Here is a 17,856-nt window from a genome sequence, read left to right on the forward strand (position 1 = left end):
AAATCGCTTTTTCCTCCTGGTGTCACTCAAGTGGAGCAAACCAGAACTCCTGTCAGGACTGCCAGAGCTGAGGAACAGACTGATTTCTTCATATCCTACTGTGCTTTTCCTTTGTCAGTCCCCAAAGTAATTCCTACACCCTGCCTGTGCTACCACAGTGAGTGATTAGTGTTTGCATGGATTTACTCTCCAACTTCCTTCTTCCACCTAGTTTGGCTGTTGAGGAACATCAGCATAACCACACAGTCAGCAGGAAATCTCATTTTCAGACAAGCTACAGTGTACCAGGATTAAGGGGCCCCCAACTGCAAGTCCACACAAATTCTGCAAGGTCCCAGTTGCTCTTTACTCAGGCCCCTGGTGTGAACCCCCCACTGCTACAACAATCCACAGGGAACCAAACCACTGGGACAAGAAATTTATTTTTTCCAAGTTCCCTCCAGGTCTTCTATGTCAACCCTCCCAGTATATGACTGGCACCACCTCCTAAAATTTTTCCTGGATGTGGAAAAAGCAGCACACAAAGGATTGGCAAATCCTGACAAATGCTTAGGTCCTAAGTGTATGAAAATAAGTATGAAAACAGTATAAAAAGCAGTTTAGTACAGAATAAGCATGGAAATGACTAAAAAGCAGTTTACAGACAGTTAATTTACACCCAACTCTATCTAGCACATTACACTGATATGTAGCCAAAATATGTACAGATCTATGTTTTACAACACTTACTGTTGGGGTCAGTCTGCCTAACTGATACTGAGTCTCACAGCACCAAAACACAATGAAAAAAAATACAGACTTCCTCGAACCATCAGCTACAGTCAGTTGCTGTATGAGGCAATATTAAAATAATCTACATAGCTGGCTTTTAACAGTGATGAACTCGGTGGATTTTTACAGTCACGATGACACACCAAAGGTTTCCCAGATGACTTTCACCACAGTGGTAGATGTGCACTGCTGAGGTATCTTTATTAATTTGTTTGTGCTACTACATGGCCAAAGAACTCTCTGTTAACAATAACAAAAAAAGTGAAACAGGTATCTGTAGTCCCTTTCCTCCACAATTTTTTTCCTTCTTTGTCCAACATGCACGTTTTCTCCTCAGGTTGCCCACAGAGCCCATGGAAATACCCTCGGCAGCCCTTTGTCCAGTCATTCTTGAGCAAATTCAAGGAAAATCTCCACGCAATTTCTCTCTTGGGGAAAACATTTCTAGAGCAAAGGAAGTTTTAACATATCCAGATTTCTCTGGACAAAGTTTCATTCCAAGAGGCAAGGTCAGCCTGCTTTGTTCCACGCTCCAGAGAGGAGCCTCCCTGGGTTTCATTCAGGAGGGTGGGTTTTTGTCCAGGATGTACCTCACAAGGCATTGCAAAGAGGGACAATAGTGACCCCAGCTGCAATTTTCTGCTCTGGTGGTAAACTCTTCAGTCTTTCTGACCATGAAAAGAATCTATAGGAGACCAAGCAGAACCACCAAGGAATTTGAGGATCCCTCGGTTGCTTCACCAACAAATGGCTTTCTCAGCCAGCTCCTTAAAAAACCTTCTACAACAGTAAGAGAAATGAGTTGTCTGCTGTTTGTGAACTTGTCTATGTTAAATTTGTCTATGTTAAAATGTTCAAAGCATTGAGATGGATGACACACATAAGTTCTGACTTGTCCTAGTTAGAAAGCTTCCACGATTTTTTGTCAGGCTCATTAAGAGAGTACTAAATCAGTGTAGGATCCAACTCTACACTACCTGAAAAGTTTCTGGGTCAAATCAGTACGATGAATGTGAGTAATATACAAAACATGTCTTCATCCCACAATATCTTCCTCAGATAAACTGGCATAATAAAACAACCATTACAGAAATTCCAGAAAAGATTCCCCAAGAAACTAAATTGTACCTGAGAGCCCAGTTCTGCCAGACTGGGAAGATGGCACTGGTGTTACAACCACCTCACCAGCTGCCAGCTAGCACAGATGTGAGGGTAGGAATGGCAGGAATTAAGGCAGGTGGGTGTGTGAGTGAGCAGGGAGGTCAGAGCTCACCGACTGGTCTCCCCTCTAAATCCATACAGACTTTATCTGTGTATTTTGAACAAACAGAGAATTCAAACTCCCATTTGAGCATTTTGACAGTCTTGCCAACAGAGTGTTTGAAGTAACACGTAGCCCAAAAATACCTGCATTCCTAAATTAGGCAACTGTGGCTCAGCTCCCACTGCCAAACCCCGACGGCGCCCGCCCAGCTCCAGGAGCGTTGTCACCACCAGTGCTGTGGTTAGAGCAAAGCTCTGCTGTGATGCAGGAGGGCTCTGTCTCCCTGGAGATATTCCTTAACTGCTTCGTTCAGGCTTGAGCAAACACAAATCTAGGTCATGAGACTGTCACAGCCTAGAAGCCTACATGTGTGTATGCTGGTTTAGGCAAAGCCATGTATTTTTAATCTAGACCAGCTCTGTAACAAAAATCAATGGAACAGAAGTGCTCTATTCTTTTCAGTACTCCCACCAACTCCCTGCTGGCACTGGGCACCAGTAAAGCAGGACACTTGACACTGTCTGTCATTGATGGAGGTGGAACACCTGATTCTATCACAACATACGAAATACTCGTGTAGTGGATGGGGCCTGTAAGACCTCCTTAAGCAAAAGGCACTCCAAAGGACAAACCCAGCTGGACTGACAGCTACATATACTTCCAAAATTGTGAACTCAAATGAAAGTGCCATCCTTCAAAATCCAGGATAATGGAGCCACAAGGCAGGCAAGCAGGCAGCTGATTGCACAGAGGGTAACAGCACATATATTACTACAAACTCCCAGTGGCACTTACATTGGCATCTTATTGCAGAAGAGGTGACACTGCTTCTTCCCAAGGAAGCCCTCTCTTTAGTGCTCCACTGCTGTCAATTTGTAACTCATTTATAGCACAGTGCTCTTAAAGGTGCTTAAGGGCTGCTATTATTATGGTTTCTTAGAAGAGCAGGCTGATTCTCCTCCAGAACATTGTATAGAGCCAATGTGTGGGTTGTGTGCCTGAAACATGCCCACATGTCCAAGCAAGGCCTTCAGCATCAACTCCATGATGGACAAGACACTGTGAAGGGTCACCACTGAGAGCAGGGCACTGAGGGGCTGCAGGGACACCCCTGAGGCACAAATATCACACTTGGGAACACTGGGCTGGAAGTTGTGCCTCCTCAGTAAGTGCAGCATGGAGCAGAGTGCACCCTTCTGGGGGTCAGAAAGGAAAGAAATAATCCCTCAATTCCCCTCCAATAAGCTCAAAGATGAAGGCAAGATAAAAGCCAACAGAGTAAAAGTTGATGTTCTAAATGGGCAATAAGTAAGAAGATATCAACTTGGAGGGTCCAGGAGTAGCCTGACAAGCTCAGACACCACATACTGTCTGGGGTAGCAAATCAGAGCTCTTGGAGCTTAAATGAGCAGCCAGAAAAGTATAATCCTTCCCTTCATCAGTTAGAACACAAGGAACTTAACACTGCACAGCACAAAACACTGTTTATTCTGTTTGCAAGTGTGCACAGACAATTAAAATGCAAGAACATGGCATGTCCCAAGAATAGCCCTGCTCAACCACAGTGGCTGAATACACACACCACATGTGCTGATAAGCAAGTTTATGTTAAAAACCCTCAAGAATTTCAGCAAAAACTCACAGCATCTATCTGTGGCATGCAGTACTGAATTTTACAAACAAACTACTCAAAAAAACCCCACAACAAAACGAAGATGAACTAGGGCAAGCTTTGAAAGGCTACTCTGAAAGCAGGCTGTAATCATCAGCAAGCATTAATAGATACCAGTTCACCCATTATAATTGTACAGGAACAGCATCTGTTTTGCTAAGAACCCAGCAAGGAAGTTCCCTCAAGCAGAATTATGTAGAGACCAAAATGTTTGGGTCTAATTAAGAGCTGTTTATAGGACAGTCAGCTTATTAGCAATTCAACTACAGTTTGCCTTTTAAGTCCAAAGGAATATTTGCAAACTAACTTGCTGGAATGTATCTTCAAAAGGAAGTATGAATTACAAGGGACTATAGGAGGAATGTCATTGTTCCAAACAGAGCTGGAGCAGCTTTTAGATAAGATAAGCCAAGAGCTTGACTGGAACTAGTTTTAACATAGAAATCAGGAGCCTCAGGAGTAAGAGCCTCCACTGTGGCAGTCAGTGACAAGTGTCTTTGAAGAGCCTTCCAGGCTTCTGCTCTTACTTTGCAGGAACACTGCAAAGGGAAGCCCAAAACCTTAAACATGAGTTTCTGTAGAAATCAGAAATGAATCAACAGCCTTTGTCCAGGTTCCTCTCCAAATGAAGTGTTTCCATTGCAGACATGAGCCTTTTCAGAGAGTCTTAGGAGGACAGTAGCAAAGATGTTCACAGACTCCATGAGTAGAATTAAAATAGTACCTGAGACAGAGAAGACACTTTGGTTTGCTGTGGGTTTGTCTCTGGTTTTGGTTTTTAAGGGGTTTGTTGTTGGGTTTTGGGGAGGTGCTTAATTTTTTTAAACCAGAGAACTCTTCTAAGGTTTATCTGGGTCCATGACAAGCACTGCAACTTGCTTACAGTGGGATATATATCTATATAGCTTCAAATGTACTTTCTGATGTCTGGTAATTGAAGGACACCTAGGAAAATTATAGGATAGGAAGAATAAATGAAGATTAAAACCACTTTCTATCCTGTGGAAGGGTTCAGCTGATAGAAAACTCATTTTCCAAGGCAGCCAATGTGACCATTTGAAGCATTTCACCCACAGATTCCAAATCACACTAATTATAGTAGTAGGTTAAACTACAAAGTGGGCTCTTAAATCCAGGCTTGCATAGCTCTGTATATTCACACCATAAAGTCTGGAAGGACAATTTTAAAGCTTTTATGTCTAGGTTTCCAACCTTTGAGGACACTCACTTCAATGCTTTTTTTGCATTGAATTAATTGAAGCCATCACTCAAAGCTCTGAGCTACAGTTGCCACTCTTGGAACCACCACAAAGAGGGAGGCAATAAACCACTTGGAGTAGTTACCTGAGTCACTTCATGACACAGACAGAACATGACCTCTTGGGTTCACCTACTGTGGTCTAAATATTATTCTGAATTTCCTATTTTACTTCTTTTTTTTTTAAGTGGGAATTTCCTATTTTACTTCTTTTTTTTTTTTTAAGTGGGAATTTCCTATTTTACTTCTTTTTTTTTTTAAGTGGGAATTTCCTATTTTACTTCTTTTTTTTTTAAGTGACACCTGTTGGCAGAGAAATGGTATTTCTAAGTTCCAGATAAGCTGTCATGGTAAATCATACAAGGACTCTTCTCTGGCCTTCCTTCCACCCTCCTAAACATCACCTGATGCTGCCCAGAAACTTCTGGATCATTTTCTTTAAGGAGAACAGCACTCAACAGTTATTTCATACCACTCTACTTGATTATCTACCTCAGGGAACATGAAGGCAATTAATGAGCTGCTTGAGTTTCTTACAGGCTTTATAAACAATCTTCTTTATTTGTTACAGAAGCTGAACTATCTAATACCATAATATCCACTCAGCTAGTGAAATCACAGCAGTAAATCCATATTGATCATTTTGATCAGCATCATCATCCAGAATTAGATGGAGCAGACAAGTCTTCAGAAACAGCTTTGCTACACCGAAGAAGAAAATCAGTGAGGCTCAAGTAAAACCAATTTTTGCCAGTCCTGTGATGGGGTTTGTGTGGAATAGTTCTCTGCTCTCATTGATTCCACCTGAAATGGTGGACTTAACAGGCACTGAAATTGTTTTCAGTGGGTTTGATCCACTTGTCCCAACAACCAGTTAATGCAGTTATTTAAAACAGATCACTAACACGGGAAATGAGGCAGAAAAAAAAAAGAGCATTTACAGAATGTTCTTTGAATGAATGTAACAGGAGTGCAACAAGTCAGCATTCACCTACTTAAGTAAGCCCAGAAGAAGTGGCAGGAGGAATTCACACAACTGGTTGTCACACTGGCACCCAAACTATCACCTCCACCATGAGCCTCATCTGCTCATCTAAAATCCTCACAAACTGAGGATGAAGGCAAAGGAATTTCTGACTTGGAAAAGGTGTTTCTTGCAGGCCCATTTGAAAAGCAGGAGCCTTGGCAAAGAGCTCAGTCATGTAGTGAAAATTCAGGTTGACAGCTTAGAGACTGACTGTCATTCATATCAAGCAAAGCATGGCAAAGTGGGTCCCAGAAAAAGTTCCAGCTACTCTTCAGGCAAGGTAACCCAATTTTCCTCTGTTCAAGTGCACAGAATGCACAAAAATTCATTCTGTGTTAAAACAGCCACATACAGAAACATGAAGTGCACTTTAAAATGGTTCAAGGCAAATCCAAGTACTGGAGCTCCCATTTTTATTTAAACCTTCAGGAGCTACTGAGCTTGTTAGGACTGCAAATGATAGCAAAAACCACTGTCATACAAATTTCCAAAGTGCCTTCTGCCCCAAGATGGTGATTTAAACAAACAAATAATCAAATAAAAAGGTACATAAGGAGATACTGATTACTATTTGTCTTTCCCACCAGATTTTAAGTCTAGAATTTGTCACATCAGCACAAATCACCTCAATCCCAAATGCTCAGCATCCAACCTAAAGCTGACTTCCATAATACACCATGTCTGTATAAATATAAACCAGTATCAGATACTGATGGTTCTTGTCTTCTCTAAATCTCTGCTTTTTGCACAACTCAGATATATATTACAGTTGTAATAATAAAATATTGGTCAAACAGAAGAAGGTATTCTGTGAAAAGTCAATAAAAACTTAAGAATAGATAAGTATGTGCAAAATCTTAGGGTTTATTTTGATGTGGTCATCCAAGAAGCAAATACATGAAAATACAGGATTAAAGAAGATCATAATTAAGAATCAGACAGTATTAGAAGGCATATCAGGAAGCCACATGGTACAATCAACTCTAAAAGGATTGCTGATGTTTCTAATACTTTAGATGTTTGATTCTCTGACCTGTACAGGTGACATTTTATAGAGTCAGTTTTTGCTTTAATACTTAGGCACCTCTTATTGTGACTAAGAACAAGTATTATTATAGCTTTTCCAACAACTAACAGATTTAAACTCGTGTAAACAGAACTCTGCTGCCACCAGGGACATCTTCCTTGGAAGCAGAATGAAGCACAGAACAAAGGAAACACGAGCACATTCACCCAGCTGACACTAAGCCCAGACTAGGGTTAAACAAAAAAAGCCCAAAGGTTAAAACTGCAAGAGTCAACTTCAACCCACCAACCAGGCTGGCAGTAGGGCTTTTAACAGGATTTGTTGCAAGCAGAATGATTCCCTGTTGGGTTCCTCATAGGAACCATAGAACATATGGTTATGGGCCTGGAGTTAATATGGAAAAAACTCACCAAGGGCTTCCCACAGAAACTTTTCAGGCCTGAAGATACATTTTTGGTGTCACTTCTGCAGAGCCTTACCAGTGTTGAAATGGAACAGGAATTTTTCCCTGCAAAACCAACTGGACAAGAACAGTGATCCTATACTGACTCAGCCCAACCCAACTTTTTTTCCTGCACAAAATGTTATTGAAGAGGCCTCAAACAGGAGTCACAGCATGGACCTTTTAGCAAAAAAAATGTACATGACAATTCACTGGAAACAACTGGCCAAAGACAATCTTGAAAAGGCATCAAGTGAACCACATAAACTGCTATATGTGATTCCTCTCTGCAGCTCTCAATATTGCTTGTTGGAAGTTCCATGAAGAGGAAAGTTGTCCAGAATCAAACAGTGAATCAAGTCCACCAACAATTCCCTGATGGCATTTCTTCAACATCTGCTTCACAGAGTTACATTCATTGGAAATGCCCACAGGATTCTTGAAACAAAAGTGCCAGAGGGCAGAAGCCAGGACTCTGTGCCCTCTGCTGCAGATCACTCACATACCTCTGAAGGTGAAGTGTTCCCCAAAACTTCAACTATTACCCTCTTATTCCCCCACAGCAATCAGACTAAATCAGGTTGAAAAAAAAGAAGTACACAAAAGAAATAGAGGAACAACCAATATCAACTCAAACATCTCAACAGGTTTGGGTTTTTTCCCCCCATCAGCATCATGTAGTTCACTACTTTACACACTTTTTGCTTAATGATACCTATTGGAGAATTAAAAACAAAGCCAAGCACCCTCTGAATCTAAATTATAATTAATTATGTTTCTATCTCTTAAACACTCTACTCTCTATCCCATGTACTGCAGTATTATCCAGACAATTTTTGCTCACAAGCAATCACAATTTTATATCAACAGGAGATTAACACAATTTCTGTATAAATCATTCATCCTTTATCAATTTTCATGTCATGGAGGTATAAGGGCTTACAGAAAAATACTAAAAATAATTTAAAAAATTGCAAGACAGCACTACTAATTCAACATACATCTTAGAAATCCAACATACACATTAGAAAGGTGGTCACATAGAAGTGCCATCATAGCCCAGCAAATGCTGGAGAAGCAGATGCAGCAGTTTCACACAGCCTACAACTCAAGTGATGCATCCACAAAACACCCCAAATGGAAAAACAGCAGATCATCAACCCAAACTCAGATTTTCAAAAGAAGAATTTTCAATTTTCAGAATTCCAGATTTTCAATAGGATCATCAAAGAACAGCAGATCAACAATCTCCCCCCAAAGCATTTCAGCAGCTCCCAGAGAAAGCTTTTCCTGCTCTTCCAACCTCCATCCCCAGTTACCAACCAGTTTACAACACCTAAAATACCAGTTCTCTGGCAGGTGGTATTGCACCAAGGCTGAATGAGCTCATTTCCTGAGGCCAGCAACTGAGCAGAGGAGGAAGGGAAGGAACAACAGGGTCTCAATACATAAACATTCCATGCCATCTCAAAGGGTGAGTGCTGGCTGTAAACAAGTTTTTTTGGACATCAGGTTCCTGGTAGAGACATCAGGCTCTGTGCTTTTGGTAACTAAATTATTTTTTATTAAATAAGAACACTTTTTTCAACAGAAGAAACGAACAGGGTTAGTCAAAAGAACTTGGAGTAAAACATACTGAAGAGTAAACAGGTAAAAAAAGAGTAGCTGAGGGAAGGAACAAGACCTACAGCAAAGGAGTGCAGAGGGCTGGGTTACCACCAGAATCACCAACACTAGTGAAAACAGAAAGGCTGAGCAAGAACACCTTGTACCCATCAAATCAACATCTCTGTCACAGCCACAGAACAGGACAACAAAGTCATGAGACACCAGGGAAAGCTCAGGTACATCAGAGTGGATGTTCCAAGTAAGCACCACAGCATTCCTTCTGCTCCAGCTTTAGGAGCACTCCATGCCCCCAAGGGAAAAAGCTCACAGCTACAGGATATGGAAGGATGGAAATCAGAAGTTTGTGTAATCCTTAAAAGATTTCTGAACAGCTTTAAGCCTGAGGAAAACCTAAATCTCTGAAGAGAACAGGATGGAGCCCCAAAACAGCAGCTACTCCTTCCACAGAGCCCCCGAAACCCCGCTGAACCTGTGTCAGGGTGTAACAGTGTGTGCAAACATTACAAGGCAATCAGAGTATCCTTAGCCTAGCACACTGCCAACTGTGTGCTAATCTAAGGTCAACCCTCCTCCTACATCCACCGTGCTCAGAAAGGGCACATCTTGCCCAAAAGCTCTAAGTCAGCTTGGCAGACTTCAAACGGTTCAGGCGGAATTCAGACATTCTGTTATTGCTCTTAGCAGGGCCTGTTTCAATCTGTACCTAAAACACCTTCACTTAACCTTGTCCTGAGACATATCTGATACAAACTGACATGCTGCTTTAATTATAGGCTGCTTTGGAAGTTCACTAAAGACATTTTTCAAACACGGAGAATAGCGGGACAAAATTCCATTAGCGACCTTTTAGTATTTCAAGCACCATTTCCAGATGAGCAGTCAAAGCCAGAGACACATTTAGAACAGTAATTGTGTACAAGGTCAAAGCAACTCCAACAGATTAAGAATATGGAGACAGATTTATCAACACTTTGCCCAGAGCCAGTTTTACTGCTTCGTGACATTCTGAGAGCAGTACACTATGGAAATGGTAATGTAGCTGTGAAATTATCCTGGTAATGATTTTCCCTTGTTCTTTTTGCCACCTCTTACATGTGCTAAGATGAAACAGTTAAGTCATCTTCTCAGCTATTTGTTCTCATACCAGTGAAAGGCACAGCCCTTTTTCCTAAGGCTTAGAGAACTCATTTATTACATGATCATATTCCCCAGTCTCCCTGGAAACTGTTTAAAAACAATCCCTGTCTGTGATGGTCACGTTAATCTCCAGCCTGTTAATTGCCATATTTACTTGGCACCTCAATATTCATGAATCACACTTATTTTTCAGTTTGATTTCTCACCTCATAACCACAGCCACACGTTCTCTAAAGAAAGTTTTACACTAATATATATATATATATATACAAGCAGTAGATAAAAGTTTTTAAATTACTGTAGTGGGTTTTATGTCTTCATAGGCATAACAAAGAAAAATAAACAGGACCTTACCTCAAAATTAAACTTCATTTAATAGAAAATAAGGTTGTCTGAAAGTACTATTTGACCACGTGGGAGGCTTCCAGTAACCAGGTCTGTAACACAAGATACAAACAAGTTACTTTCTTATTCCCAGTCCACTCATTTCTGTTTTGAAGTACCTTCGCTGTCAACACACTGGAAAGGAAGCAAGTCAGGAAGTTATAAGTCTCCTTTTCTCTTTGTGAGTCAGAATGTGCACTGCCAAAATGAACAGCTTTGTGTTCAAGAAAACAAAATTCAATCCAGGCTTCCAAATTACACACAGAAAAAAGTTCATAATAAATGAACGCTGAGTTTTTACAGGTAAGTACTTTGCCTGGTCAGTGATGAAAACAGCACAAGGCTGGGTGTTAACACGAATTAAACAATCACACTGACCTCTCAAAGCATCTATTTTGCATTAACTCTGCTTTTCCATGGTTTACTGTGTGGAATAACAGTCCAAAGCACCACAGCACGAGCCCCTCTGTCCAATTAATTCCCCCTCACAGTGAGCCCCCTTCTGAAAGTGTGACTGCAGAAAAAGTAAAAACAGAACTGGAGTCCTGGTTTGTGTTTAAAATATGACAAACTCTGTTTCAAGGCTCTGGCTGTTTTGAGGAGATGAGTTTGCTTCTTTGGATGTTTTCAGGCTTTGTTTTGCAAGACTTTGATGTCATTTCCCCCCCTCCACTCAGGATTTTTAGAATCATTTGTTAGTTCTCACTCGAAACAAAAGCTAATACAGTATACTGGTTTAATAACCAGGAGGATGGGCAAAGCAGTCTGCACACCAACATAAACTGTAATTTAGCAATCCAGACCCCACAGTGCTATGAATCAAACACCACCTTCTCTCTAAGTACCTCGAAACACTTTTCCAGGCCCAGCCTTATGTCTGGCCTAGATCTTGCTGCTCACCAAGGCTTATGTTCCAGACTGCAGTAATGGAAGGTTCCCCACTTTTAGATCTCTCAGAGCACTCTCTTACCACAACCTAAAAATTCAGATGATCCACAACAGCTCTCCAAATTTGAAACTACTTTATGGATCAATTTAGAAAGACCAACTCAGAAAGAATAAAGCTGCACATGTATACAGCTACCCAGCAGGGAATGCCTTTCAGCTGAGCAAAACCTGCAGCAACAAAAGAATCCTTGCAAATAATCACCAACCAAAGCTGGCAAAAACATTTCTGATAGAACAAATTCATCATAGGATGTTTTTCTTGTCTTGGTTGGTTGGATAAGGGATTTTTTTCCCTTTCAGTGGACTTTTTAGTAACATCAGCTCTATGCCAACACAACCACAAAGTGCAGGTTAATACATTTACTGCAGGTCAGAGTAAATGCAGTCTACTTTTCCACACTTGCATATATCCTACATTTCTAAAATCTGTTTCAAATGCAGTTGTGAAGTGTTTCAGTCACTGGTACATTTTCGGTCCTTTGTTGACAAAGGCACCAGAAGCCCTTTCAAGTCCCCAAGTTCTGTGAGCACCAAGCAGTGCCTGGAAGCATCTCCTCCTCTGCTCAAACCATCAGCAATTAATGGTCACACGGGCTTGTATCCCAACCTGAATGCCTGAAGAACCCAGCACATCCACGAGACAGCAAAGCCAGCTGAGGCAGCAGAGAGTGAAGTGACCATCCCAGTACAGCTCCTTTCTACTCACACCTCACAAAGGCACCCAAATAAACCTTCCAACTCAATACATGCTGTAAAATTTATCACCGTGGTGATTTAAACAGCCTGAAAACTGCTTTGAAATTTCTCTTTTCAAAAGCAGTTCTAAGAACAGAACTGTTGCTTAAAAAAAAACCAAACAAACACAAAAAAGAACTCCCAGTTTTTGTTTCCAAGCTGTAAACCAATCATGGGGAACTAGAAATTTATTTTTCAGTAGTTTATCAGGAGGGTCTATCTACCCATTTAAGTGTCAATCACACTGGGAAGGAAGGAGGTGAAGGAACTGCTCTCTTAACATTTTACACCAAGGGAAGAAACAAAACAATTCATTTGTACATCCTACCAGAGTAACTCAATGAGTAGAATACCGTGTTTCAAAATGAAAATTTTATTTTTAAATAGTAGATTTTAAGTTATCAGAATATCTAACCGCAGAAAAAGGAATATATCTTGGGGAGTCTGAGGAAAACAAAAGTTGTTGTACTATGATATATCTTAAGACCAGCTTGAACAAATGGCACTGTGGAAACAACATTCATTTTTCAAGTAGATTAATTACTGCTGAAGCAGTCATTTTTTTTTTTTTAACTTATCAATAGGGAGATAAAGAGAGCCTAAAAAAAACTATTAATCACTGTTTGTTTATTCTATTGTCCTCACTTCCTGGAATGTGGGCAGAGCTGGAAGCAGACTGCCCAAAAATCCCAGTCAGCAAATGGGCTGCCCTGAGCCCTGGGATTGTTTCCTGCCACTCCTAAACCCATGGCAGGGGGAGCAGGGAGTGCAGAAAGCACCTGGTTCTGGCAGCTCACACACAGTTCCACAGGGCTTTTGGAATATTTGGGGTATTTCTTAGCATAAGCTCCTGACTCCTCCCCTTCTCTTTTCTCCTAAGCTGCAGCTCCATTTCTATGAAATGCTTTGGGTTCAAACGTTAGGGATGTTATTTATAGAATGAGAAAACCAAATAAACTGAATAAAGAAAAGCAATTCCACTGCAGATTCCTACACTATGAATTAGAGGTAAATTTGCCCTTTAGAAAGATTTCCTAGGTATTCTGCATTCTTGGTGATAACATAGTTTAATTCAGTAGCATTTGGATTACAGGCTCACTGAGACCAAAAGGATAAATTCCAGCATCCTCTCATCATACGTTTCCTGAATGTGGAAGATGTTCCTCTCCACATATTTCCCTTGGGTTTATCATGTGTTTTGCCCATGCTGTGTTTTGTGGGGTGGTTTTGTTTGTTTGTTTATGCTTTTTGGATTGTGTGAGTTGTTTTTGTTGCTGTTTCCCAAGCATTGCTGTCAAAACCAGAGCCGAATCCAAATACATAGTGCATTACAGAGTATGGATTCCTAGGTTTTAATCCTGTTGGCATTCATCACCACAGTGCTGTATCACCCCTGCTAAATGAATCTGCCAATTGCTTGATATTTTAAAGCTATGAACAGGTGGATTGTTCCTCCCCCACCCAAGACATTAGGAAATGTAGTTCTGTGATGTAGTTCCATGCTTCAAAACTTTATGTTCCCTGCACATAATAAAGGTATTGAATGGCCATTTCAGGTACTAATTTAGATGTCCTGTGCCGTGTGACTTCTGTCAAATCCTGCTTCCTCCTTATCTGTCTCTATTACTTTCCTCAAGGCTACTTCATAAATGAGCAGAATTCACCTCCTGGCACGAGTTATGCAGCGTTTAGCCAAATTTGACTATCCCTCAGGTGAAACTATGCTCTCAAATGCAATTCTTCCCTCACAGTTGGAACAAAAGTGGGAGGTTTATCAAAGTGGTGTTCAGGCCAGACCTCCTCTGTACCTCACAGATGGTGGGAGCTCATCCCTGCACTGAGCTGCCAAGACTCAGCTTCCAGCCCCCAGGGATCCACTCCTGCTCACTCTCATCAGATCTGAACTACTGCTTTGCAGCTTCTGTTTGCCCATCCTCACAACCACCTGCACATCTGGGATTAGGGTTTGGGGGAGATCTGAAAAGGCACAACAAGTAAATTCTGCAACATGAGAGCAAAGTCTGGCACTGAGTTCTTCTCCAGGCTTCGTGTTTGTGTAGAGCAGGAATAAAGTGCCCATTGTGATCATTTAAAGTCAACTACACTCTGCTGAGATTTCACAATTATGTAAATCTCATCTCTTACATTGTGCTGCTGAGCCAACTTTCTGTGAATAATATTCATCTGTCTCCCTGAACATGAACTTTTTGTCAGGCAAATACTCCTTGCCTCCTGCTCAGGGCTCTCCAAGAGCAGTCAATAGTTTTCCATAAAGGAGCAGTTATTACTCAAACTTTACTCTGAACCCCAGCTTCCTCTTAGGAAGTTTAAAACAAAAGGTTCCAATTTTGTTGTCTAGTAGAAAGACAGAATGTTGTTTAATGTAAATTGCACTCCTTTCAAGGTGTACAATTTCAAGGTGCCCTTTCAAGGGCAAAGACGGTTAAATAGTAACTTGCTTCAATTTTATTACTATTATTGCTATTACTGATACTACTACAGAAAAAGCTCCAGCAAATATTCACATTCAGCCACCCTTGGTAAGTTCTTTAAAACATGTTTGCCCAGAACAGTTTGTGTTCTTGGTACCAAATTGCAAAGCCTTTCCTCTGATGAGAGAAAGTAAGTTTGGGGCTTCATGTATTACAAAAATCTCTGGCTCTGGATTTGAGCAGAGAGTAAGTCCTTTAAAAACAGAGCTAAATACATCAGATACCATCATGGAATACAACACACAGTAACTGAAAAATGGCAGGTAAAGATGTGAAACAACAGGTCCCTAAAAATAAGGACATGGTACTTTCCTCACTGGGGCACCATTCACACTTCTGACCTTTCAGAATTTGGAATCCACATTAACATTATCCCTTATTTCCAAGCAGACAATCTGCAAGCAGTTTAACCAATGTAAACAAGACAATAAACTGTTTTTCATGGGAACAACCTTAGGACAGTTGCAGTTCTCTGCTGAGCCATGAACACAACTCCACAGCATCACAAATTCCCCAGCACAGGGTCTATTTTCTGAGGATGTTGTGATCCTGTACACTCAGAATATATAAATATGACCTTGCACTCCAGCCAAAATTAATCAGATTTCTCATCCATTTACACTGACACACATTACAGCATCACTTATTCAGCAATCTATTGCAAAGATTCCCTGGTTCAGTGGTAACTATTGAGCCTCTGCCCTCCTAGGGCAATATAAATAAAACCAGTAAATTTTGCATCATATTTACGAGAAAGTGTGAATTCAGCTGTCATAAGCAACTACCATAAAAACAGTAATATGAGAACTTGCACTTTGTTTTTAAGTCATGAATCACTGAGGCCTCGAACATTTCTCCTCAATAAGCATCTTCTAGAGTGGATTCACCTTTCCCTTCAAACTACTCCTCCAAAAAGGCATATCAATCCATGACAGAACACTGGCCCTGCTCCCAGTCCCCAGTCAAGCTTCACTCTTCAGGAAAGTATATCCAACCTTCATTTTCACCAAAAAAACCCCAAACCAAATAGGCTAGGCTTATAGTTAGACCAAAAAGGAATTTACAGCACAAGGCACTTTAGAAAAAACCCGAAGTCTTAGCAATTAAAATGACTGTCTATTACAATGGCTACCATTTCCATGTAATAAAATACACTAACAAGAACATTTTAAATAGCTTGACTATCTACTTGGTAGATTTTAACCTCATATAAAATAAAACTATAACCAGATGCAGGTCTTACATTAAAATCCTTGCAGGAAGGGTAACAAGGGCACCTGATTACAAGTACTAACAGTTGAGCTACCTGAAACAAAAAACTTATTGCAATGCCAATTCTAATTTGAGTATGCCACTTGAAAGAGATCCCACAAGGTTCCAATCAAATTATGAGGCTGTCTGCAATGTAAATACTTATACTTCCAATGCTGACATGCAATTCCTCATCCAATCCTGGCTAAATACCTGCTGATAAAGTCATCAGCAGTGTGGGTGTTGGGAGCTGAGATTTCCTGTCCAGGGTTGCTGCATGAGCTGAACAGGCAATAAAATAATAAAAGAAATCTTTTAATGGACAGGTGAAAGAGAGAGAATAAAAGAAAAGGAAAAAAAAAAAACCACAACAAAACAGCACAAGGCTTTGCTGTTGGTCCAATTTCTTCAGAGTGTGTTACCAGGACAGGACACCTGCCACTCTAATGGGGTAACACTCAAGCTGTTTATAGTTAAAATGAAGTTTGCCAGCTAAATCTGTTCCCAACAGACCTCCAGCCCCTTCACACTGCAGCAGACAAAGCACACAATTTACTTCCCTGGCATGACTCACGGGAAGTTTGCCAACTTTCCACACACATTCCTCGAAAGCTGGGCTGCTCCTATTTGCATCCAAAGGGTTGGTATAGTAATGGTTCAGAGACTCCAGATACACAGTGTTGGAAACCCAGCTTCAACAGACATAAAACCTGGGGTTTCCACTTTTATATTATCCTCACTGCTTCACTAGACCGAAGAGATTCTTTTTAAAGAGCACTGGTTTGTAAAACCTCCTTATCTTCTGATAAGAAAAATTATTAAACACTTAAGTTATTAAACACTTAACTTAGGCAACACTTTAACTCCCCTGCCAGTGAGAAACACACTGAATCACAAATATACTAAATATCCAAAGTTCATGTTAGCATATAAATTTCTGATGTGTGGAGTGAGAAAGTATTTAGAACTCAAACCAGAATTCCCCCAAACAAACTTAAAGTCCTTTCTGTTATCATGCCAACAAACCCTGGATGAAGCAGGCCTTGTGCATTCCAGGGAATCTCCAAACAAACAGCCCCAGCCCTCCTCGGAACCAAAGCTGCTCACCAAAGAAAATGCAGCTACACTGAGACGTGGAGGGAAGTGGTTCTGGGCCAACTCCACACACACACAGGTGTGCAGGGGTGTTACTGTCACTTCAGACATGCCAACACACACGGCCTCCTTGCAGAGCTTCTGATGAGTTCAGGTGTCCCCACACTCCATCCCCTCGGGGCAGCACCCTCAGCGTGGCTGCAAGATCCCAACGGGAGGAAATCTCTTACATCCAAACACACCCCAAAAATCCCACCAGCAGTAAGGAAAAGACAACTTCAGAATAACTTCAGAAAACGTGGAGAACATCCAGTGAATCATTCCTGGGGCAGGCAAGGCCAAGGCACTACTTGGTGATTGTCTTGTAAGCTCGAAGGTCACGTTCCCAGCACAGAGACTTGGTCTCGAGCCTCAGACACAGCATTTCAACCTTTACAAACCATGATTTTTGAATTACTTTCGATACACTTCCCTCTCCAAATGACAGCCATTTCTGCAAGTGAGTGAAGACACATTAAATGGATTAAGGAGCTGAGTGTCTGCCTCCTGTGCTTGTTTTCTTGTAGGAGGTAAAAGTCTTTCGATGCAACCGTGGGAGGGGGAATTTAAAAGGCAGCTTTAATCACTGCTACTTCTTAGAGTTCCTCAGTGACTGAGAATTTAGTGTATCTTCAGAGTGTACACATCACTGCTATACACTCTACCAGATCTGCACAAAGCAGTT

General features: G+C 41.0%; 1 protein-coding gene across 2 annotated transcripts in view; it reads right to left on the reverse strand.

Moving 5' to 3' along the window:
• Positions 1-17,856, reverse strand: part of TLN2 (talin 2) — a 152,756-nt gene that overhangs the window by 101,937 nt on the left and 32,963 nt on the right. The window contains exon 2 of one of the 2 annotated variants that reach the window (XM_018081477.2): positions 10,582-10,664. The exons of the other annotated variant lie outside the window; for it this stretch is intronic. The gene's annotated coding sequence lies outside the window, so the exon portion shown is untranslated. The remainder of the gene's footprint in view (positions 1-10,581; positions 10,665-17,856) is intronic. 2 annotated transcript variants of the gene reach the window in all.

Source organism: Manacus vitellinus, unplaced genomic scaffold, assembly GCF_001715985.3.
Source record: "Manacus vitellinus isolate BGI_N305 unplaced genomic scaffold, ASM171598v3 scaffold_53_pilon, whole genome shotgun sequence".
Taxonomy (NCBI): domain Eukaryota; kingdom Metazoa; phylum Chordata; class Aves; order Passeriformes; family Pipridae; genus Manacus; species Manacus vitellinus.